This window comes from Vicugna pacos, chromosome 1 (assembly GCF_048564905.1).
Source record: "Vicugna pacos chromosome 1, VicPac4, whole genome shotgun sequence".
Taxonomy (NCBI): Eukaryota; Metazoa; Chordata; class Mammalia; order Artiodactyla; family Camelidae; genus Vicugna; species Vicugna pacos.
In genome coordinates, this window is record NC_132987.1 from 99,297,386 (window position 1) to 99,323,234 (window position 25,849).

The 25,849-nt window shown below is 32.3% G+C and overlaps 1 long non-coding RNA gene across 4 annotated transcripts in view; it reads right to left on the reverse strand.

Annotated features, from left to right (window-relative positions):
- Nucleotides 1-1,196: 1,196 nt before the first annotated feature.
- LOC140698177 (uncharacterized) overlaps nt 1,197-25,849 on the reverse strand; it is an 85,213-nt gene continuing 60,560 nt past the window's right edge. For 2 of the 4 annotated variants that reach the window (XR_012075751.1, XR_012075750.1), the window contains 3 exons: nt 21,353-21,467; nt 5,572-5,687; nt 1,197-1,341 (listed from right to left, as the gene is read on the reverse strand). This is a non-coding gene — a long non-coding RNA (uncharacterized lncRNA). Of the gene's footprint in view, nt 1,342-4,982; nt 5,019-5,571; nt 5,688-21,352; nt 21,468-25,849 lie in introns of all 4 variants that reach the window. The other 2 variants (XR_012075753.1, XR_012075752.1) reach the window with 2 other exon arrangements.

Here is a 25,849-nt window from a genome sequence, read left to right on the forward strand (position 1 = left end):
TACAGAGCAGGCCGTACTGTACTTTCAAGTCTGCTCAGTTCCTTTCTTAAACAGCCCACTGGTCCTCATCATAATTATAAAATCCAAATCCCCTTCCATGGCCTCCTTGTTTGACTTCACCTGGTACCTCTCTCCTTGGGACTCACTCAATCCCACATGCTAGATTTCTAAGGTGATATTTTATTAATTCTTAAAGATACCTTTATAGAAATTTTTTCCCCAAATCTACAGGTGTCTACATTTGTTTGGCTCAAAAACACAATCTCAATGCATTTTCAAAATTTCTTGAATATCAATGAAAAATTACAACATAGGAGAATTTATTAATCACTGACCAGCAAAAGAAAAATGCAAAAACTAAAGCTTCTTTTCAGCAAGTAAGTGGACCAATTTTCAATAAAGAACTCAAGTAAAAAGCTAATATATCTCATTAAAAAATAACCACAGTGCAGAGTCAAAGATTAAAATGTTGGAATTAACTTTTCTTATTTTGTGCCAACTTTTAAAGAAATATTCATGAACTCTTTTGGAATACAAAAGCTTCAAAAACCAGCATTCTTATGCACTTTCATTTTCTAAAATTATATATATATATATATATATATATATGTGAAAGTCTTAAAAATATTGTCTATAAGTAGAAATCAGAAAAACCATATGAAATTAGGTTGTATATTTTATGCCTAGGATTTCCCATCCTCATTTTCTGAAAGAAGCAGAAATTCAAGCAGTTCAAGAACTATTCTCTTAATGTTTCACTAATTTCCTTGGCTATTTAGAAAATTTTTAAAAAAGGAATAAGACAGTTTTATGTTAGACATGAGTAGAGGGATGTTTCAGGGCAGTAACAAATCTGTGATCGGCATCTGTGTAAGAAGCAAAATGCCTTCTGTCAAGTGAGAAGAAAATGGTAAACCATAACATCCTAGAGAACTGGGAACCAAGTATTCAACTTCCTGAATTAAATTGCTTTTCTTTCTCATTCCAAGCTAACAGAAATATCACAATGTGCCCAGCCCCCCAGAGTCAAGGATGAAAGACAAAATGAAAGTACCTAAAAGTATGGGCGACAACTCAGCGTCTTAGCTTGTTGTGGAAGAAAACAAGTTTGGTAGCTTTCTGAAGTAAATGTAACTGGAAATATATTATCTTACATGCTAGCAAGTAAAACAGAAAGAAAACTCCAATTTCTTACCATAATATTTAATGTGATTTGAAACGTGTCATCTTAAGCATAAACCAGAAATTGACAACCTAAAGGAACACTTGAAACTTCTATGTTCAGGTTATTTTGCTGCTCCCAATTCCTGTTGTATTTGCCCTCATAGAAAGACTTTGAATCTGCAAGACATCACAGAAATCTGATTACTTTTCTTTTTTTACATTAAGCTTGACATTGTGTTTGGTGAAAGTAAATGCTGATGGCTCTTTCAGAACTAAGTAAGCCTTTGGAGTGTACACCAAACTGTATCATGAGAAGTAAAATCATCTCATCCACAAAGCTGTGCTCGTCTGTAACATACAATTTTTTATTAAAAAGAAAAGCATAAATTAGGCCAGTATGAATAGAAATTAGTAATAACCAGAAATGTAATTAGCAGCAATTTTGAAACTTGTTGAACACTGTGCTTTTTAATTCTAATTTCCCTAATTGTATTATTACGACTTTTTAAGGTATTCTTACAAATTAAAATGAAAATCAAGAAAAACATTTGTACAGGTTTTTTGAGAGAGCATCATTATCTCATAGGCATTATATATATTTCCTTTAACATCTCTTTTTCTTTAGAGTTAAATTACAGTTGACCCTTGAACAATGCAGGGGGGTTAGGGGTTCTGAACATCCACATAGTTGAAAATCCATTAAGAATTTATAGTTGGTCCTCCATATATATAGTTTTTTTTTCATATTTGTGGTTATGCATCTGTGACTCAACCGTGTTAAATAAATATGGTAGTATTTATTTTTGAAAAAAATCCACATATAAGTGGACTGCAGAGTTCAAACCCATGTTGTTAAAGGGTTAGCTGTACTTCAAGTTTTTAAAAAATATGAAACACAGGTCCTGTCTGAAGTAATCATTTTCATTTTTAGGCATTCATAGAGTATCCGCATTTATCTATGATACCATACACTATTTTTTAAATTGAAGTACAGTCAGTTACAATGTGTCAGTCTCTGCTGTACAGCACAATGTCCTAGTCGTGCATATACAAACATATATTTGTTTCCATATTATTTTTCATTAAAGGTTATTACAAAACATTGTATATTGTTCTCTGTGCTGCATAGAAGAAATTTGTTTTTTATCTATTTTTTTTATATAGTGGTTAACATTTGCAAAACTCAAGCGCCTAAATTTATCCCCTCCCACCCCCTTTCCCCGGTAACCATAAGATTGTTTACTAAATCTGTGAGTCTGTTTTTGTTTTGTAGATGAGTTCATCAGTGTCCTCTTTTTTTTCTTCTTTTTTTCTTTTTTTTTTTTAGGTTCCATATATGAGTGATATCATAAGGTATTTTTATTTCTCTTTCTGGCTTATTTAACTTAGAATGATGATTTCCAGGTCCATCCAAGTTGCTGCAAATGGCATTACTTTATTATTTGTTATGGCTGAGTAGTATTCCATTGTATAAATATACCACACCTTCTTTATCCAGTCATCTGTCAATGGACATTTAGGTTGTTTCCATGTCTTAGCTATTATATATAGTGCTGCTATGAACACTGGTGTATGATACCATATATTTGTCTTACTTTCCTCTAATTACCTCTGATGTCAGAGGCAACAGCAACACGTTTAGAAGTGGCATCATTTATTTCTGGCTTTCTTTTTTTGCTATTTAATTTCCAGATACACGGAAAAGAATTTTAAGATCATCTCTGTGGAAACATTGCTTTTTACCTATTTTAAAATATAACTAAGTCTCATTTAAGTATGATTTGGATAAGCAGTTATTTTGAAACAAAACTTTTATGGAAGGAAAAAATGTATTTTATAATAGATTAATGAGGATCCCCTGTGAGTAATTAAAAATAAAAATGTTTACTTCAAATGAGATCTGTGATTCATATTTTTAAAAATCTTAAATAATTGATCTCTTAAGACAAATAAAGAAAAATGACAATCTCTGAAAAATAATAGTATTTTTATACTATAAGATAACCTCATTTATATAATACTTTTTTAAAAATTCCACAATACCACAGTTAATGACAATGAATAACAAAAATGCACTTAATAACAATGGATAAAATAACTAATCAATGCTGATAAAAATGTTATGCAAAACTCATATCCATGGTTTTTTTAAACACTTTGTATATTAGAATAATTATCTGAATAATGTCAATTATCAAAATATCTCACCACCAGCACTTTGTTCCAGTAAAAACTGGTAATTCCCAGCATTCATATAATGCATCTACAAGCAATTTGTCTTAAACAGAGCATTAATAATTTTTATGTTCTTTTTTCCTATGGATTTTATATCTTTTATTCAAAATCACTATGATAATTATCTGTGTAAAGCTTAAATTTTCATTTAAATATTTAATTTCTGTCATTTTGATGCAGCAAAGTATGTTTTAAATAACACAAAAATATATTTGAGAAAAGTCAAATACTGAAGCAATCTATGTAGTATTAGCAATAATAAGTCTAAAAGCTCAAATAGCAGCAATTATCATAAATGAGCACATACTATGTTCTAAGCACTAAGCTAGATTTCTAGAAACTTTAATATTAATAGCCATTCTTTAAGGTGTGAGTTACAGTATCTACTGTATATATGTGAAAATTTAGACTTTGAAAAGTAAGTAATTTGTCAAATTCACAAAGTTAATGCAGTATCTATCTAGAATTTGAACTTGAACCTTGATTTGTCTGCAGAAAATAAAGGGTAGGTGAACAGCTAGGTGAATCTACTGATCAGTAAGTAAATCATAGCAGCTTTCATTTACTGAGTGCTAAGTATATGGATCTTATTCCACTATTAATATAATTTTGTCAGATATTTTATTTCCATTTTATAAATGAGGAAATTAAGAGTAAAGAATGCAAAACATATATCATTGCTTCCTACGTAACAAAATTATAACAAGAAAGTCTAGAATTTGAACCAATATTCAACTACCCAGGATTCCTCATTTCAAAGCACTCACCCTTTCCACTATCACAAACCATATCCTCTTAAAATAACAATTTCAAATAAAACCAGTACGAAGTTGACTGTAACCTAAAAATGCAATTTAAATTATTCAAGAACAAGATAGAAGATTCAGGTCTAAGAAAATACAATATTCCTGAAATGACAAATAGTGAATGACCAAATATCACTCCAGTAAGATATATTATTAAATGCTGAAAAAATTAACAACAAAAATTTAAAAAAAATTTTTTTAAAAAAGTGAAAAAAAAAGCATATCTGGTCATATAAATATTTTTTCTCACTACTTTCAAGTCTGGGATCCTTTTGTTTCCTAACAAAACACATATTTAAATCTTACCCAGTGATTTATATCTCCTTAGGTTATGTAAAATATTTTTAAAAAGAAGCATGGGAGCTCCTCTGTTGTTTGGTTGTGCCATCAAATAAAACAATGGCTTACATATTGGACTGACTAAATTTTCAAAAGCTGCTAAATTTTTAGTTTTCTGTTAATTGCTATATCGACTATATACTTCAACACTCAAAACGAGTCACCTTGAAAAGTATTGTGTGTCTCATGATTGAATTATCGATCATTTTGTTGCAGATTTAGAAATACTAGTCTTTGAAGCCTGAATTAGGGGTATCTTTATAGAGAGGAAATTTTTGGCTTCCCAAACATCTGCAAAAAGTTTGCAGGTCAAGTTTATTTATGATATGCTTCTTAAAAGGTAGATTGAATTTTAGGCTCTTTCCAAATTATTTTTTATGGATAACTGTTACATTGAGTTTATATAATTGTTCATATGAAATAAACAGTTGCTCTTGCCTTAGACCCCTCCATTAGAAAAGTCCTGTTCCCCACCTAAAACAACAAAAAACAAAGAATTATCAGTTCCTACTGCTACCATCATAAGAACACCAAGCCAGAGAATCTCTGATAATTTCTTCTTTGAAGGTGCTGATCTGGTTTTATCTGTCATCATGAAGCTGGTCCATCTCTTGATCAGAGAGGTTCAGGACTTGTTATGAGATCATTTTATTGTGATAAAAGTCCAATTTCTAACTGCTCTTTACTCAAGCACAATATACATATAATATAATTTTCTTCTTTTCAGTGCTCAGTTTGATGTGTTTATAGTAACAACTACTTCAGTGGAGATATAGAACATGTCCATCACCCTAATAAATTGCCTGTCCCACTTGGTAACCAGTTCTCATCTCAATCCCACCCCTAGTCCCGGGCCACTGCAATCAGATTTCTCTTCTTACAGTTGCGCTTATGATAGAATATCAGATAGGTGGAAATAACACCCCACATTGTCTTATTTGCTTTCTTTGACTTCATGTAATGATTTGAAGATTTCAAATAAATTTCTTCAGTTAATGAGTAGTGTTTCATTTGTCTATCCACTTACCAATGGATGGACATCTGGGTGATTTCCATTTTGAGGCTATATGAATAAAAGTGCTATAAACGTTTGCAAACACTTCCTTGTATGAACACATGTTTTCATTTCTTTTGGGTAAATACCTAGGAATAAAATAGCTAAGTCATATGATAAGCGTATATTTAAGTTTAAAAGAAACTCCCCTTTTGTTTTCCAAAGCAAATACAACATTGTGCATTCCCATCACAATGCATGAGGGTTTAAATTTCTTCATACCCTCATAGCAATCTGTCTTCTATAATTTCTTTTGACATTTTAGCCATTCTAGTAGCCATACAGTGGCATCCTATTGTGGTTTTTGTTTGCATTTTTCCTAATGATTCAGAATTTTTTAAAAAAAATTCAGTACTTATTTACCATTGATATATACTTTTGAGAGGTCTCATTTTGAGTATTTCTGTCAATAATTGACATATCTAAACAACTAGCATGCCTAGTAAATTGTCTTTGTGTAGGGGTTTGACGATTCTCTTGGAAAAATGCATTCAAAATCAGGAACTCATGAATTATAAGCCCGACTTCATAGTGTAGCCCTATTAAAGAAAAAACAATTTTCACTGAAATTTTCCTGAGTCACCAGGGCAGTGATGTCACTACCTGGACACCTGCCTGGTGTAAACGACAACAGTAAGGAATCAGAAGAGCTCTTTGTACTTTTCCACGGAATATAAAATACTGAGGACTCCAACACATTGAAGTGGCTATGTCCAAGGGTATTTATTTACCTAGAGAGTTGGTAATTGCCATGATTAAGAGAAGGCAGAGTGTTGAGGGTCATGAGCAGACGTTTAACTGTTGCCTGGTAATCACTGCAGGTCTCTAACAGGGGAGGGCTAGTGTGGGAAAGGAGTGGGGAAATGGTGGGTCTACACAGTGCTCTACAAACCTGCTACTTAATGCTTGAAGTGCCTCATAAAAACCCCAAGAAATGACAAGACAGGACACTCTGTGGAGAACTGGAGGTGCTAGAGTTCCCTGGCTTTTATTTCTTTTGATTAAAATATTTGTATTTAGATTAATCTCCTGGGGCTACCATAACAAAGTACCAAACAAGGCACCTTAAACAACAGAAATGTCTCACAGTTATCTTCAGAACTTCTTTGATTACTACATTCTACCACCTTCGAGGGGCCTTGAATCTGCATATCTGATGACATACTGACATTTGTGACTAAGCTCTAGTAAAAGGCTAGAGAAACATAATCAGTGATGAAAATTAAACTGTTTGAAGTGAATCCCAATTAAAGTTTGAATCAGAGGAAAATTTACAAAATACCTAACAGTTTAACAAATGGAGAATCTGAGATTAAGAGAATAAGTCACTAGCCTTGCTGGATGTCACAATAAATCTTAGTCAAACTTTGTATTTTTCACTCCAGGGCTATGTCCTCTATCTTACACCTATGTCTTTGATGATCTCTTGCCTCAAAAGTAGAACTTAGTAAAGGATAAGGCTGTGCCTTAGTATTTTTATCCTCAAACTTGAACTTATTGCTAGACTTAACTTTGTTGCTGACAGACTGAAGTCAGAACTGAATTGAAGATATGATGTGTATTTTTTGTGCATTCTTGTAAGGGGTGACTTTTTTTGACTTAGTTTCTTTAGTCACTGAAGTCACATTATTCTAGTTGGTATTCACTTCAGTAACTGTAAATTCTCCCAAGTGATCAATATGTGTAAAAGCATTAAGTACCACCTGTTAAAGTCATTTATCTGTTATATATTGATCCCTAGTACCCTGTGCTTCCAAGGTCTCATACCATTCCAACTGAAATGATAAGATATTCTTAAATTCACAAGAATCTAACCAAAGGTAGGAGAAAGATCTATAAACAGTTATCAAGAATCAGACAGTTAAATGTTACTCCTTCTATGGCTACATAAAATTCATAAAATTAGATTTCTCTTCTAATCTTTATAATACATGCTACTATATTTTCTACAGCAGCCAATACTTCCTAATGAGATGTATGTATATTAATCTCCTGAAAAATATTAGCTATAATCCCCCTTATTTCATGTTATTTATGTTTTATACCTTGTTCCTAAATACATTTTGTAAAGTTTGACATCCATTGCCATGAAGCAATATGTTTATTTTATTTTTATCATAACAAGCAAGAAGTACATCACCAACTCTCATGTAGGTTTCCTTTTCTCCCCTTAGAAAGCTATGATCTGCCAAGGTTTTAATAGACTGATGTTTTAATAGAGCTCCTGTAACAACTATTTCATACTAGTTACTTTTTTAATCTACACACTGTGATAATGGTTGGAATATAAGAGGTCAAGAATGTGACTTTTATAAGCAACACATATTTCTGAGCAGATGGTCTTCAAAGCAAAGATGATTTTTTAAGAGAGAAAATATCTTAGTAATTTATATATTTAATTATATTTGATACAACATATTTGGAAAATAAAATTATGTATTTTAAAACATTTAAAATCTTCATTCTTACTTGGATGAAGCACCCATGCCCTTCTCCAGGAATATAAACTAGAAAAAAATTAAATACAGTTGACCTTTGAACAACACAAGTTTGAACTGCACAGGTCTGCTGATATATGGAAGTTTTTCAGTAATTGTACAGTTAGACTTTCATATCTTCAGGTTTTGCAACTATGGATTCAAACAACTGCTGATCAAACTTCAGTCTGCAGTAGGTGAATCCATGGCTGCAGAACCTGTGGCTACGGAGGGCCGACAGTTATACACCATTTTATAAAAAGGACGTTAGCATCTGTAGATTGTGATATCTGAGGGGGCTCCTGCAACCAATCCCCCATGTATACTAAGGGACAACTGTACTATATTCTAGTAGCTATTACAAAGATGCCACAAGTTTAAAGATGTGTGAGAAAAAAATATAAACTGAAATAAATAGTGAAGACTATAAAGGGAGAATAAGCATTAAAAGAGTAAGAAAATCTGGGTTGGCAGAACAAGAAGAAATAAAACAGGCACTTTACACAAGTAGTGAAAGACAGATACAGACTCTGTCTGCTCAAGCCAGGATGCATGCTTTGAGGAAAAAGAGAGAGTCCAATGTAAAGTCCAGACTTTCAATACATAGGCACAGCAGGGTCATTATCTTACTGATTCAGGAAGACACATGGGGATGGCAGTATTTTAATTTTATCAACCTGAAACTGGAGTACAGATGAAATTGAATGGTGAGAGGTAGGAGGTAGGGAGGTTGTGAAGGATGCAGGCATGATGACTTGGGCCTGGTGCTATGAGGACCCTGATGGCTGAGGCTGAGGCACTGAGACTGAAAAAATGGTATTTTCAAGTTTCTTTTTTTTTTCCAGAGACATTTTTAAAGGTATCATTATACACTGAAGAACCTCCCAGGTTATCACAAGTACCACAGATGTCAAAGGCTGACCTTTGATAGATAAGAAATTCATAAAGGGAACAAACTGCCCATTATTGCTGATTTTACACTTGATATGTTCAAACTGTACCAACACTTACTAAGAATATTATTGAAAAAAAGTCATGCAACAGAAATATTAACCAGGAAGTTAAAAATTAGCTGTAATGGGAGTTTTTCTTGTCCAGACGGTGGTGTAGGAAGACTCTGAACTCACCTCCTCCCACAGACACACCAAATTTACATTTACCCACAAAGCAATCCCTCCTGAAGAAGAACTGAGGGCTAACTGAACAGCTTCTGCATAACAAATGATAAAGGGACCCCAAAAAGACAAGTAGGAGGATGAAGACATGGAATTGTTGGGAACTCCATCCTCAGTGCAATGACCTAAAGTAGTGAGAGATATCACTTAAGGACCCATGGGCAGTCTTAACCATCCAGGGTCAGAGTGAAATAAATAGTGGTTTCAAGGACACCTAGACTGCATGTGAAGGAAATCCATTTACCAATCCTAGATCATCTGCCAAGTGGATGAGGAATTACCGGAACTCTCCAGTGTCAGAGGGTCAATTCTGTATTCCTTCTCTACTTTGATAGTGTGGGCAAGAACACATATCAGCACTCTAGCTGGCCTGTCAAGGCTGCCCCAATATACCCCCAGGCCCCTGGTCCACAGCAGCTACAGCCATCCCCACAAGGTAGTCCTGGCATAGAACATCCTGGGAACTCCTGGCCTGTGTCCACTCCAGCTCCAGCCAACCTACCAGGGAAGCTCCAGTAAGGTGCACTCTGGGATCCACTGGTCCACACCTACTCATGCTCCATCTATCTGGAGTCTATACAAGGGACTCTCCTACATAAGGCAATGCCTTCAAGACTGGGAGAAGTAGCTGTTTCACCTAATTTATAGACACAAACACAGAAAATCAAAAAAAACATGATGAGACAGAAGTATGTTCCAAGTGGAAGAACAAGATTAAACCTGGATTGGTGGGGAGGACTTCTAATGAAATGAAATGAGTAATTTACCTGATACAAAGTTTAAAGTAATTGTCATAAAAATGCTCACCAAACTTGGGAAAAGAATATAGGAACACAGTGAGAACTTCAACTAAGACTTAAAAATATAAGAAGAGTCATTCAGAGCTGAAAAACACAATAATTGAAATGAAAAATACACTAGAGGAAATTATCAGCAGATTAGAAGATAGAGAAGAATGAATTGGCAATCTGGAAGACAGAATAGTAGAAATAACCCAATTAGAATGGCAAAAAGAAAAAAAACTAAGAATAAAAATTGTTTGATCATCTCAACAGATGCAGAAAAAGCACTTGACAAAATTCAACATTGATTTAAGATAAAAACTCTCAGCAAAGTGGTTTAGAGGGAACATACTGCAACACAATAAAGAGTACATATGACAAACCCACAGCCAACATCATACTCAATGGTGATAAACCTGAAAGCTGTTACTCTAAGATCAGGAACAAGACAAGGATGCCCAGACTTACTATTTCTATTGATTACAGTCCAAGTCACAGCAATCAGACAAGAAAAAGAAATAAAAGGCATCAAAATTGGAAAGGAAGAAATGAAACTGTCACTATTTGCAAATTAGATGATACTATATATAGAAAACCCTAATGATGCCACCAAAAAACTATTAGAATAAATGAATTCAGTAAAGTTACAGGATATAAAATTGATATACAGATACCTGCTGCATTTCCACATGCTAATAGCAAAACATCAGAAAGAGAAATTAAGAAAACAATCCCATTTTTAATTGAATCAAACATTTAAAAAATTACCTAGGAATAAATTTAACCAAAGGGGGGTGAAAGAGCTTTACTCTGAAAACTATCATACATTGATAAAAGAAACTGAAGATGACACAAATAAATGAAAAGATATACTATGCTCACAGACTGGAAGAATTCATAATGTTTAAATATCCATACTTTGTCGATACAACTCAATCTACAGATTCAAAGCAATCCCTTTAAAAATTCCAGAGGCATTTTTCACAGAACTAGAATAAATAATTCTAAAATTTGTATGGAACTGCATAAGACCTTGAAAGGCAAAAGCAATTTTAAGAAAGAAGAACAAAGCTGGAGGTATCACATTCCCCAATTTCAAACTATACTACATGGTATAGTAGTCAAACAATAAGATACTGGCACAAAAGAGACCCATAGATCAATGGAATGTAATAGAGAGCCCAAAAATGAACCCACACTTATATAACAAAGTGATCTATGACACAGAAGGCAAGAATATACAATGGGGAAAAGAAAGCTTCTTCAATAGGTAGTGTTGGGAAAATTGGACAGCTACATGCAATAGAATAAAACTAGACCACTTTCTTACATCGTACACAAAAATAAACTCAAAATGCATGTAAAATTACCTGAAACCATAAGACTCCTAGAAGGAAATATAGACAGTAAGCTCTTTGACATCTATCTTAGCAACATTATTTTTTTACATTTTGTCTCTTCAGGCAAGAATAACAAAAGCAAAAATGAATAAATGGGATTACATCAAATTAAAAAGCTTTTGTATGATGAAAGAAATAATCAGTAAAATTAAAGGCAACCTATAAAATGGGAGAAGATATTTGTAAATATGTCTGATAAGGGGTTAATATAAAAATATACAAATAACACATACTGCTCAATATCAAAAGAAAACAAGCAGTCCAGTTTAAAAATGGGCAGAGGATCTGAATAGACATTTCAAAGAAGTCATACAGATGATCAACAGGCATATAAAAAATGTTCAACATCACTAGCCATCAGGGAAATGCTAATCAAAACCACAATGAGATAACATCTCACACATGTAAAAATGATGACTATCAAAAAGACAAATAATAACGAGTGTTGGATAAGATGTTCAGAAAAGGGAACCCTCATACAATGTTGATAGAAATGTAAATTGGTGCAGTCAGTATGGAAAACAGTATGAAGGTTCCTCCAAAAGCTAAAAATTGAACTACCATAAAGATACAGCAATTCTACTTTTGGGTATTTACCCAAAGAACATGAAAACATTAAGTCAAAAAGATATTTGCACCCCAATGTTCACTGCAGCATTATTTACAATACCCAAGATAAGGAAGCGCCTTCAATACCCATCAAAAACTGAATGAATAAAGATTAAGTGGCATATGCACAATATAATATTACTCAGACACAAAAAGATTAAAATCTTGTCATTTACAACAACATGGATAGACTCAGAGGGTATTATGATAGTGAAGTAAGTCAAACAGAGAAAGAAAATATCATATGGTTAGACTCATATATGGAATTTGAAAAACAAAACAAATGAACAAACACAACAAAACAGAAACAGACTCATAGATACAGGGAACAAATGGGTGATTGCCAGAAAGGAGGAGGGTGGGAGAATGGGAGAAATAGGTGAAAGGGGTTAACAGGTACAAACTTCCAGTCATCAAATAAATAAGTCACAGGGATGTAAAGTACAGCATAGGGAATATAGCCAACAACATTTTAATATCTTTGTATAATTACTTACCATGGTGATGATTTCATAATGTATAAAAATATCAAATCATTATGTTGTACACTCGAAACTAATATAATATTGTAAGTCAATTATATAGTTCAATTTAAAAAGTATAAGATAAAAAATAAAAATTAGCTGTAATGGATATATACATTCCCAGTATCATTTAGAGCAAATATATTGATCAGGTCTAATTATATGATGTTCTATATTAACACATAGAGAACTAAGTTAAGATGGCAAATAGTGGACAGATAAAGAGATGACATAATTAGGTCATAATTAATTCAATATTTCATTTATATGATTTCTTGAATGAAATATGAAGGGAGAGTGCTGTTCAAGAAACAGTGATATGAAGGATGCATTATTACCTTAATAATACAAAGAACTTGGAAATTTGGCAAGGATCATGTGACATGTAGAGTAATGATGGATCATATATAGCAAAATATAATACCCTGTACTTTAGGAGGATAAAATAAAATGTTAAGAAAAAATTTTACAGTGTGTAATATTAGACAATGGGTAAAGTTATACTCAAATTACTATAAATGGCTTAAAATATTACACGTGCTATACTAAAGATACAGAAAATGCTGAATCAGTGGATTTGTGAAGATATATCAGTCACTAATATTTATTTTAAAAAATGTTGAAGAAGGTTTCAGAGTGCTGACATTAAAATTACAAGAATGAAATAAGGCACAATCAAATGTGGAGTCTGAATAAATGGAGCAAAAGGTCTAGCTCAGGGAAAAGCTGCTTTGGTAACACTCCAGGTTAATCTTGGTGTGGATGCTTTGTGTTAACTGGGTCAGTTTCATGGGTAGTCACAAAGGGCCCTGGGATTAAAAAAGCCCTGCACCAGGTTAAATTTTCTGGTGTTGCTGCCTTGATATTCTTAATATTTTTAAACAAAGGGCTCTATATTGTCATGTAGCAGGTCCTGGGCATTGAGATCATTATAATGAAAAAAGCAACCTTTAAATAAATAGTAATGGTAAACAAAGCCACATAGGCTCTGTCAAATTTCACCTTGGTAAAGGGTTTGAGTTGAGGAGAAATTTGAAAAAAAAAAAAATGAGGGAAGATAAGGGGTTTGCTGGCCAATCAGTGGACCACATGGAGCTTGTTTGTTGCTGGACATGATGAATGCCCATCATTTCGTCTCATTGCCACAATGTAGATTACTGTAATAAGCCAAGAGTTTAAGAATCTCTATTTCCAAATATATCCTGCCTACCATCATTACTTAATGACAAGAATCCCAACAGGAAGCAAAGTAGGATAGTCAACAAGCAAAAGAGAGCTCTGACCTGGAATTTTGAAAAAACGGATTTAGCTAAGGGATTAGGACCATGAATTCATTATCTGCCAGCATGAATCTTTTCTTTTATAACCTTAGAGAAAAGACAAAGGACAGAAAAAAATGGATGTCTATTTTATTTTGTGATTTAGTTTAAAGCATAAATAAAACTCCCATCTCAACCCCCTCATAGTGATATCCCAGCCTGGTGGTGTTCCTCAAACTCAAAAGAATCCAATTATTTATTTCCATTTTAGCAATGGAATACAACAAACATAATCTATTTTATAATATTTTATGAGGAAAAAAATGCTAGTTACATAACCACAGATAAAATAGTATTAAATTGAGCATTAATGCACCTTATCTCAATCTGGCCTGAAGTTAAAAAAATCAGCCACCTTTAGGGGAAATTTCTTTGTAAACATTTTCAGAAAGTTTTGGTTGTTCCCAGTGTTTTACCATATTATTCTGGAGCCAGAGCCCAACAAATATATGGACAAAACTAACAGACATGGTGACTTAGACCAAACTCTTTACTTCTCAAACTCTAACATCTATAGTCCTGTTAACCTTTAAATGGAATTTTCAGGCCCTTGCATGACAGAGAGAGACTAAGGTATTAGAAATACACTATACAAGCTTGCTTAATTTCTTAATGGATTTCAACAATGATTTTTAGAAAAATAAGTTATTTTAGAAATTCTGTCGTGATGAACTATTGACAGTTTTCTTATCTTGAGAAATCAATTATTTATTTCAAGAGTGAAAAAGAAAGACATACTAACTAAAAAGTTAACATTTGATCAGTATCAGCATGGCAAAATTACTACCATATAAACTGTTCATATGTAAAACTGTCACAAATATCAAAATGTATGTTATACATTCTTAGCACATATTTCTACAGCTTCTCATATGTTAATCCATTTCCCTCTGATATCTCTGAATTTAGTAAGTTGCCTTCAAATTTCATTTTGGTATTGACATTATTCATAATGTTAACACACTCAAGCAAAGCTGAAGTGGGAGCAGAAAAGTGTGAGGAACAAATCTTCCCCAGATGTATTCAGACTTATCATCAACCTGATGTCTGAAAACTTGCAAGCCCTGGAGAGTTACTGATTGTTTAATAGCTAGTGTTATTTTTTTTTCTACTTTAGATTATAAAATAGTTTAATATCCAGTGGCAATTATTGACATACTAGTTATTATAAGATGTATTTGAGAAGTAAGATAGTTCTATTGAGTTAACCAATTCCTGGAAATGTCCATCATATATAGGGGTCTTTTAGTTATACAATAGTTCATAGAAAACTAGACTCAAAAGAGCTTCATTAAAGTTAACAAATAAATTAGGATGTAATGTAATGTCAGCTCTATAAAACAAAGCCAAGAGAAAGCAGCCTTAGACATTTGATGTATAAAAATATCCAGCATAAGAATTCAAAATCATGTTACAAATAATTTTTATAATACTGTATGTTAAAAATTTACCTGGCATAACAAATCAAGTCTCAGCAGGTTTTAAAAGATATATATCATATAAAATATCTTCTCTCACCAAGACAGGATAAAGTTAGAAATCAATAATGCAAAGAAAACTGGAAAATCCACAAATTTGTGGAAATTAAACAACACAGTCAAACAACCAATGGCTCACAGAAGAAATCACAGGGATGTTAGAAACTACTTAGAGACTAATGAAAATGAAAACATAACCTACCAAAACTTACAGGACACAATACAGTGCTACAGAGGGAATTTATAGCTTTAAATGCTTATATTAAAAAGAAAGAAAGCTCTCCAGTCAACAATCTTTATAACTTAAGGAACAAGAAAAAGAAACTAAACTGAAAGCTTGTTGAAAGAAGGAAATCATGAAGATTCGAGTGGAGACAAAATAGAAAACAGAAAAACTTTAGAGTCAATTAATAAAACCAAAAGTTAGTTTTTTAAAAGAGCAACAAAATTAACAAACTTTAGCCAGATTAACTAAGAAAAAAAAAGAAGACTCAAATTACTGAAATCAGGAATGAGAATAGGGATATTACTGCCCAATATTCAGAAATAAAAAGAATTATAAGAGAGTATTAAGAATAATTGCATGTCAACAAATTGGATAACCTAGATGAAACAGACAAATTCCTAGAAATATAAAGCCTACAAAGACTAAACCATGAAGAGATAGAAACTCTGAATTAACATATAACTAGTAACTAGATTAAATCAGTAATCAAAAGTCTCTCAGCGAAAAAAAAAAAAGGTCTGTATCTGATGGTTTCACTATTGAATTCTACCAAACATTTAAAGAAGAACTAATAACAATCTTTCTCGGACTTTTCAAAAAAAAAAATTAGAGTGGACGGAACATTCCCTAATTCATTCTGTGAGATCAGCATTACTAGCATACAGAAGCCAAACAAACACACTATAAGAAAACTATAGACCAATATCCCTTATAAACACTGATGCAAATATCCTCAACAAAATATAGTAAAATGAATTTAGCAGCATACTAAAATGGCCAAGTGGGATTTATTCTGGAAATGTAAGGATGGTTCAACATACACAAATTGTTCAATGTAGTAAACACATAAGCAGAATAAAGCAAAAAACAATCATCTCAACTGATGAAGAAAATATTTAGTCAAAAGTCACTATCCTTTAGTGATAAAAATCACTCAACAAAGTAGGAATAGAAGACAACTACCTCAATATAATAAAAGCAATATATGAAAAATCCACAACAAATATCATTATCAATGATGAAAGTCTAAAAGCTTCTCCTCCAAGATCAGGAACAGGGCAAGGATACCTATTATTCAACATTTCTGTTCAACCAAGTTGAATAGCCAGAGCAATTAGGCAAGAAAAACTAAAATGTATCCAAATCAGAAAGAAAGAAGTAAAAATTATCCCTTTTGTAGATGATGTGATCTTTCTTATAGAAAACCCTAAAGATCTACATGAAGAAATTTTATAACTCGTAAATTCTTTCAGCAAAGTCAATACACAAAAATCTATTACATTTCTCTACACTAACAATAAACATTCTGAAAAGGCAATTGTAAGAAAAATTCCATCTTAAATAGCATCAAAAAGAATAAAATACTTAGGGAATTAATCAAGATAGTGAAAGATTTGTACAATGAAAACTACAAAACATTAACAAATCAAAGAATTTTAGGAAAAATGTAAACACATAAAGTAATTAAAGACATAAATAGAAAGAAATTAAAGACATAATTAAACAGACTTCCCATGTTCAATGTAAATACTATCCAAAGTGATTTACAGATTCAATTCAATCCCTACCAAAAAAATCAATGAAACACTTTGCAGAAATAGACAACTATTTTAAAATTCACACGAAGTCTCAAAAGTAATTTTGATAAAGAATAACAAAGCCAATTGATTTACACTTCTTGATTTCAAAATTTACCACAAAGCTCCAATGTGGTAGTGGCTAAAAACAGAAATATCGACAAACACAATAGAAGTAAGGATCCAGAAATAAGCTCTCTCATACTCACATGATTTTCCACAAGGAAGCCAAGACAACTCAACAGGGAAAGGACAGTCTTTTCAACAAATCATGCTGGGAAAATTAGATATTCTCCATGGAAAAGAATAAAGTTAAACCCTTACCTAATACCATATACAAAAATTAACTCAAAATGAATCACAGACCTAAAATAAGACCTAAAACTACAAAATTCTTGGAAAACATGGGACAAAAGCTTTACGATATTGGATTTGCAAATATTTCTTAGATATGACACCAAAAGTAAAAGGCAACAAAAGAAAAAGTAACAAATTGAACTTTACAAAAATTAAGTTTTTTCTTTAAATTAAAAACGTCTCTTACCCAGTACATCTCTTAGACTCCTAGACATATACCCTGAGGCGTGTACACCAAACAATATGTACAATGAAGTAATACAATTTTATACAAAATATGTGCATCAAAATACATTATCAATAGAGTAAAAAGACAACATACACGAGAGAAATATTTGTAAATTATATATGTGACATAAGATTAGTATCCAGAATAGAGAACATTTAAAACAACAGAAACAACAACAAACAACCTGATTCAAAAATGGGCAAAGAACTTGGATAGACATTTACTTAAAGAAGATGTACAAATAGATAATAAGCATATAAAAAATACACTCAACATGACTAATCAGCAGGAAAATGCAAATCAAAATACAATGAGATAATACATCACACCCATTAGGATAACCCATTATACACACAAACACACACACACACACACACACACACACACACACAGAAAATAGTAAGTGTTGCTGAAGATACTGAGAAATTTGAACCCTTGCGCATTGTCAGTGGGTATAAAAAATGCTACAGCTACTATGGAAACAATATTGCAGTTTCTCAAAAAAATTAAAAGTAGACTTACCATATGATCAAGCAACTCCATTTCTAGGTATACATCCAAAAGAACAGCTAAAATGTGGAAGTTCAAATGTCCATTGAAGGACAGCTATGCAAAATACGGCATATACAAAGGAATATTACTTAGCATTAAAAAGGAAGGAAATAATGACATATGCCACAACATGGAGAAAACTTGAAGACATTATACTAAGTGACATAAGCCAATCACAAAAATAAAAATAAAGTATGATCCCACTGATATGATGTACCTAGAGTAGCCAAATCATAGAGACAGAAAGTAGAATGGTTGTTGCCAGGACCTGTGGGGATAGGTGCAAGGGGAGTTATTGCTTAATGAGTACAGAGTTCCAGTTCTGCAAGACGAAGAGTTCTGGAGACAAATAATACTGATGGTTGCATAACAATATGAATGTATTACTGACCTGTACAGTTAAAAATGGTTAAGATGGTTTATGTTAAGTGTATTTTACACATAAGTGTATGCATATATATGTGTGTGTATATATATATATAACTTTAAATAGAGCTGGAATATAAAGAATTATGTAAAACTATCATTTTGGTCTCCATTTATTATTGCCTATATTAGGCATTTTGGCCAGTCCAAAGTAAGACCAAACTATAACAAAGTGAATAAGGATATCTGTCAGGTGTCAGAAAGTCACAGAATTTACTGTTAAGACACAATACATAAGGAAAAACTTCCATGATTTATTACATGATAAATAATTTTCAGAGCATTCTATGTATTATCCTATTATGTGAGTCAAGACGAAAATGACATATATTTTGTGTATTTTACGTGATTGAAATAAAGATCTCCAAAGAAACACAAGGATTAGAGATCTTTGGTAGGACTGATGCTTACTTAAATAAACCTACATTATCTTGATGTTTCAAGTGTGTGTATCATGTTTTTAAATACATCAATACAATATATAAAATATACCACTAATTAAGGTGAAGTCATTATAGACAACCAGATTATTCTAATTTCTTAGAAAAGCAGTATCTATAGTGGTCAGACATAGACTTGGCAGATAGATTTCCTTGGTTGGAATCTCAAGTCTTCTATCACATATCAGCTGTGAATCTCAAGTCTTCTATCACATACCGGCTGTGCAAGTTGGCCAGTTAACTTTTCTCTGCCTCATAAATTTCTTGTGAGTTAAGCATGTAAATACATGTATAATACAAAAGTACACATGCACAAAACAGTTCATAGCATACAGCACACAGAAAATCTATTAGCTATTTTTAATTATTACTGTTATTACCCTACTGAGCTATATTAAATAAGATGAATTGTTTTCACCCCTGAGTAAATGACTGCAGTATAAAATATATGTATAATACAAATTTATTTTAAAATAATTATGCTTCTCCTAAAGTACTGAGTATTAAAATACTCTCAGCTCTTTCTATCTAATGTTAAATATCAGCACATCTTGAGATTCTAGTCTGTGTTATAGTCATTTTTCCAATCATGCTTCAAAAAACTCAAAGAAGAAATATTACACTGGGTTTCTTGCAACTAATAAAAAAAAGAAAGACGGGAATTTCAGTCTTTATTATTACAGAAACTAGAGTAAGAAAGAAACTAATTCAACTATTGGTTTAATGACTCCTTTCAAGCAAATGAGTTTCTAAATAGTGTATATATGGCTACTTAACAATGTAATTCATTCTGATTGGATCCATAAATCTTGAAGGAATACATTGTGTCTATTCAACGTTATAAATTTTTGCAGTAGCCTTTACCAAAATGTGAGACTGCTCTAATTTTAACTTGCAGTGGTGTGTTAAAATAGCATTTTAGTCATTTCCATATAAAATGCTCAGATATTCCACTACTACAAAGGTTTAAAAATCACTAATATGTTTTAAAGAGTTCATCAGATCCACCAAATCAATGATCAAAGGATCAGGCAGAGTTATTATGTCTAATCATAGTCGTCATGCCAAAAATAAGACAAATTAAACTTACTAGAGAATAATTGATAATAGCTAATTAGTATTTCTGTTTTCTGGACTTCTAGCAAGTGAGTTTTAATGGTTTTTAGGTTACATCATTGCAACCTTCTTAGTATGCTTAAAGAACTGAAGTAAGTTATTTAATAAATAATTTAGCAGACTCCAAGATGTCTATCCCTGTGATGATTAGAATTTAGTTGCTTTCAAAAATTTATTTTGGAAATCTAGGGTGTGCATTAGTGAGATTGATCATGGTTTCAGTAGGACAAGAAAGCAGTTAATATTAAATTATCACATCTGGTTTATACTGGAGCCAGCCCTTGAGGAACACAATTCACATTTTGGAGGATATAATGTCAGAGATTAGATATTGTCAATTTAGTGCTGATTCCTCTAGGACCTTTGACTATACAGTTAATTTTCACTGCTATCTTTACCCTACAGATAACCATACACTTATACAAGTTTATCATAACTTTACTTCAAAGCTAAAGAATATTTTTATCTATTTTTGGGATGGTTTTACACATTTAGTGATGCCAGTCTATAATGTATAGTTTCCTTTCAAAAGATGTGTTTTAACACACTGCCAACTAGTAAAAATTGCCATCTGGTCATGTTAAAAGCAACTCTTCCCTCTTTTTCATTTCATTTCACCCCACCCCCACCCCCACCCCACCCATCCACTCAGAATGATTCTTCAAAAAGCTTTGACTCAAGGTCAGAGTGAAGTAAAACATTGCACTTTTTTTCCTAAGTAAAAAGAGCTGAGTCGTGTTATATTCTATACTACTGCACACTTAAGCTTTCTTGTTAAATTAAAAATTGGAATCTAAAACATATAGGGCAACCTCTTCCTGATTACCGATGACAAAATGATTTTGTTTGACTCAACTGCATTTCTATTGCTTTAGAAATGCACTGCATATAACCTTCCTCACATTGTAGGTGCTAGCTGAATATCTGATTTTAAGCTGGAAAATATTTCAATCAAATTGCAGCTTGAATTAAACTAATTCCATCATTTCCAGAGTAACCACTGAATAGTGCTTATGAAGGTCATACGACCTGTTTTTCTCTCCTAATCTTAAATTCTGAGGACTTACATAGGTACATTAAAATGCTCTTAAGCTGATTGGATTTGCTGGCAAGGTTGAAAGGTGGCTAACAGACAACTCCATAGTCAAGTGTCAAATGTGTGCTCCAACTTTTACATTCATCCTAGAAAGAAAGCAATGATATCAGCAATTTATTATGCAAAACGTAAGGTATATTTGAAATTACAAAGATAAGATAGCAAAAATCCCAGGACTACTGTTCTAGTGCTAAAAGACCTGAGTATTAAGAATTAAAAAATAAACTTACTTTTATATGCTAGTTTGTTACAGTATTTGTTTAATATTAATATTTAATAATGAAAATAAAGCACTGATTTAAAGTGTAGCCTAAGCCTCTCACACATTGTAGGCACTCAATACCTAGAGTTTGATGAATTATTGTTTGTGGATAATAAGGAAAAAAAATAACATTTGTTGAATACATACCCTGGAACTGACACTGCCTTTTAAGATTTATGTGAGTCATATTTTAAACTTCACAACAACCCTATGATGTAGATACAAGATACTACATCCTATAAGAGTAGGATATAGATATTCCCCTTTTGCAAATGAGCATACTGAGAAACAGAATAATTAAATACTTTATTCCAAGTAAGATCGTGTGCTTCCTTTGCCTAGGTTCTTCACCACTGTGAGATTCTGACTCTGTGAAATGCAGTTGAAAACCACATGCATCTTTGTCTTCAGTGATTTTACATTCTACTGAGAATAATGCTGAGTTACAGCAGATACAAACTGTTCATTAACTTCTGATAGTCAAATGAGTTTTGGCTAATATTTAAGCTAGTTTAATACTATTATCAAAAGTATCAATCCTCTTGTTTCTATTGCATAAAAGTAACATTTTATTTGAATACTTTACCTGGTTAACTTAGTTGTAAAAATTCTACACAAAATGAAAACATAAATATATTTTCAAACCAATGAACATTCTATAAAATAGGTTTATAATTTTCTACGTCCTTGGTAATGTCTGTCCCTACACTATATAGCTTATTTTCTCAAAATAGTGAGGGATGTGGAAGGGGAACAATTATTGGGGTAAGAAATCAAGAGTCAGTACAGATACCTGTATTATACTGGGACTTTTTTTTTTTTTAAGTCAGAAATGTACGTGTTCAGCCTCATATAATTTGGATTTTAGTGAATAGCAATGCTTTGAGTCTTCCAGTTTATCACTGCAAACATGTTATACACAACTTATTTCAGTTCTTCAGTACAGCTCAGCTTTGTATACCTTTGAATGAAGAAATTCACCATATTTCATGTGAAAATACACTACTACTTCTTCCACATCCATGGGTACTTATGCTTGGAATATGCTCAAAAATAAATATAAGGAAGATCTGCGATAAAACTTTTTTTTTCATCCACTTTTATTTATTACACTGTGGTGCTTATAAATTCAGGAGTAAGTATGACAATGCATACTAAGCAGGAAAAAATTTTAAAGTATATACATGTTTGGCTCATACTGAAAATCAAATTCAAAAATTCTCATGGAAGCTTTTAAAGATAGTTAATGGAATAAATAACAATTTGGTTGTTCTTGATAACCTAAAGGTATTTAAAATTTTTTTTTTCCAAGGAGTGACATTGTTCTGAAAGCAGAAGGGAGAGGGGGAGGCTTATATTCCACATACTCCTCAAGTTCATCTATTTCAGGATTCTGAGATTTCATTTCATATGAGAAATGTACACACTTTATAAAATTTTAAGCCCACAATGGCAAAGGTCTTTTCCCTATGTCATTTGGAGATTTGAAAAGAGAAGATTTCAACTGATGCAACATTTGATCTGGCTAATGATAATCTAAAAATATCCACTGTATGTGCTAGACAAGTTTATAAAACTTTATAATTTTGTTACTTATTGATTTTTCGATTTTTATTAGTATTATTTCATATTTATAGCGTTCACTAATGTCCTATGAATATTTTTAGGAAATAGAATATCTTGAAAAACAATATGAGAAACAAAATTATGCAATTCAAGATAGGGTTAAACGACATACATCCCAAATATTGGATTAAAAGATATCAACATTAAGCTCTACAAAATTTCTACTTTAGAAGCAATGAAGAATTTAACAAAAAATACTGCATAGCTTTTAAGACATAGGAAGAAGTAAAAGATATGTGCTAAGGGTCATGATTTGAATTTTAGAACATCAGAGTTTATAAGATGAAATGGAAGTAAAGAAACACAGGAGGCACCCACTCTATTTTGAACACCCAATAGGCAAGGCGTTTTCACACCTATTATGTCCTTAGTCTTCATATTAATAACTCTAAAAATTATATACCAGAAGAGAATTTCAACATGCTCCCACTAGAGTGTGCAGGAACCATCCATAGGACTATTCTCCATTTATAGTCACGTACCGGATAAATGTATCCCATCTCACGGATTCATCTTCATCTATACACAGCACTTACCTATCTTAAATTGCATTGTGGATCCTATCACCTCTTGGCCATTCAAAGAAATTGGTCTAGCATTCTCCTGTCTCTAGTAGATAATTAGCATATAAATACGTACGTAAGACTATTATCATAAATTTCCCCACTTTCTAAAAATAGTCTCACTGATTTTTTTATTCCTCTCTAGTTGTTGTCCCACATCTCCCCTGTCTTTACATTTTTTGAACATATTCTCTCTACTCCAACCACTGTTTCCTTCACCCTGGTTATCTTGAACCTATCTTTCTAGTCTGCCCTAATTTCCCCCTTTCTATTGAAACTTCTATTAATATCACCAATGATGACAACACTGTTAAATCCAGTGTCACTTCCAAGTCTTCATATTACTGAATTTATCTTCAACAAATGACCTGATCCAGTTGATCACATTCTTCTTGACATATTATCTGAATTATCATATATTTGTTTCTTTTTTGGCCATTTTTTTCATTAGCCTCAGCTAAAACTACTATTGCTGATTTTGAGTATGGCCTTACAAACTGTTTTTATGTGTAATATATCAATATTTTTCAGAAATTGGAATGTATGTCACATAATGTATTACTTGCTTTGCTTTTATAACTCCTTTAGAGCTCAGTTAGCTTTCAACATGCTGGTCTAAAGAGTATCTCTAAACTAAAAAATTCAGTGAGAAAATGTTGCAGTAACCATAATAATTTACTCAGAGCTTTCACAATCTTTCTGGCTGTATACAAGAATGTCTCATTGCTTACTAAAACTGTAACAAGTAGGAAACAGTGGAAATAATAGTAGAAAAAAATATACAATGTGACCCATCTTTACCAATTTTTATCTTTTTCAGATCTTTGAAGAGTTCAAAGCTCATGCTGACATGTATGTATCAATATGGTAACTTTACTATTTCTAATGTCTTCATCATGCATATTTAATTGATCCTAGTTAAACTGCAACTAGCATACCTCCACTCATTTCTTCAGATAAATTTACTTCCTTAAACTTTAAGTTATCTTTAAAAATTTCTCTAAGTGGTATAAAATATGGTATACAGAGAGACTTGCTAATGGCAGAAAACTATTTTTAAGCATTTTCAAAAGGGAGAAGTTTCTAATCTATGTCTTATGAAATTTTGGTTCTCCATCTAATCAACTGAAAACCAACTCCAGATATGCAACTCAACACTTCTATATGCAACGACTTAACCTATGATTACGTATTTCTTAAGAGTAGTTTGAGATCACCAAGCCTAACAAGCACAAATTATGAATACACACACACACACACACACACACACACACAACACATATACATACACACACACACACATTTAAATTTTTCACTTAGCTATCTGTTTAGTGTATGTTTGGACCTCTCTTCTAATTTTTTGTCTTGTTATTTTAGAACCTAAGTTTCTATTATGTTGCCAAGCATTATTGAAAGACAGAATGATGTCAGGCAAGATTTGGCTTCATTAAGCTTTGATCTGTTGTTTATTACCATGTTTTTTGAAATGATTGCTATTGACCATACCACACAATTTTAGGTACAAAAATAATTAGCAATTATTTAATATTACAAGAAAGAGTTATTTAATCCAACATTCTATGAAGAAAGCATGGATAATTGAAAACAAACTAAATCATGTGGTGAGATCTCTAAGCAACTTGCTTAACAAGTAGAGTAACTTCAGATGCAACCAACTAAAAGTATGCCATATAGCTTATGTCTTCCATCGCTCCATTCCACAGTGTGGAAGTATGCTTTCCACTGGTGTATGGCTAAGGCACATGTCTTCATGCTGGTCACATGTGAATTTTCTGTCTTAGTTGTTCTTCCTGAGTCTATTGTTTCTAATTCCTCTGTATGTTACATAGTCTGTGTCTTACAATGGTCTCCATCACAATGGAAACTTCCTTAGATACGAGTTTTTCTTATGAATTACTGAAAATTTCTCTTTCACCACTTCTTAATTTAACCTGAGTCCTTCAGCTTGAATTTCTGACTTTAGATTTCCTCTTTTCTTCTGCCTCAGAGATCTTGA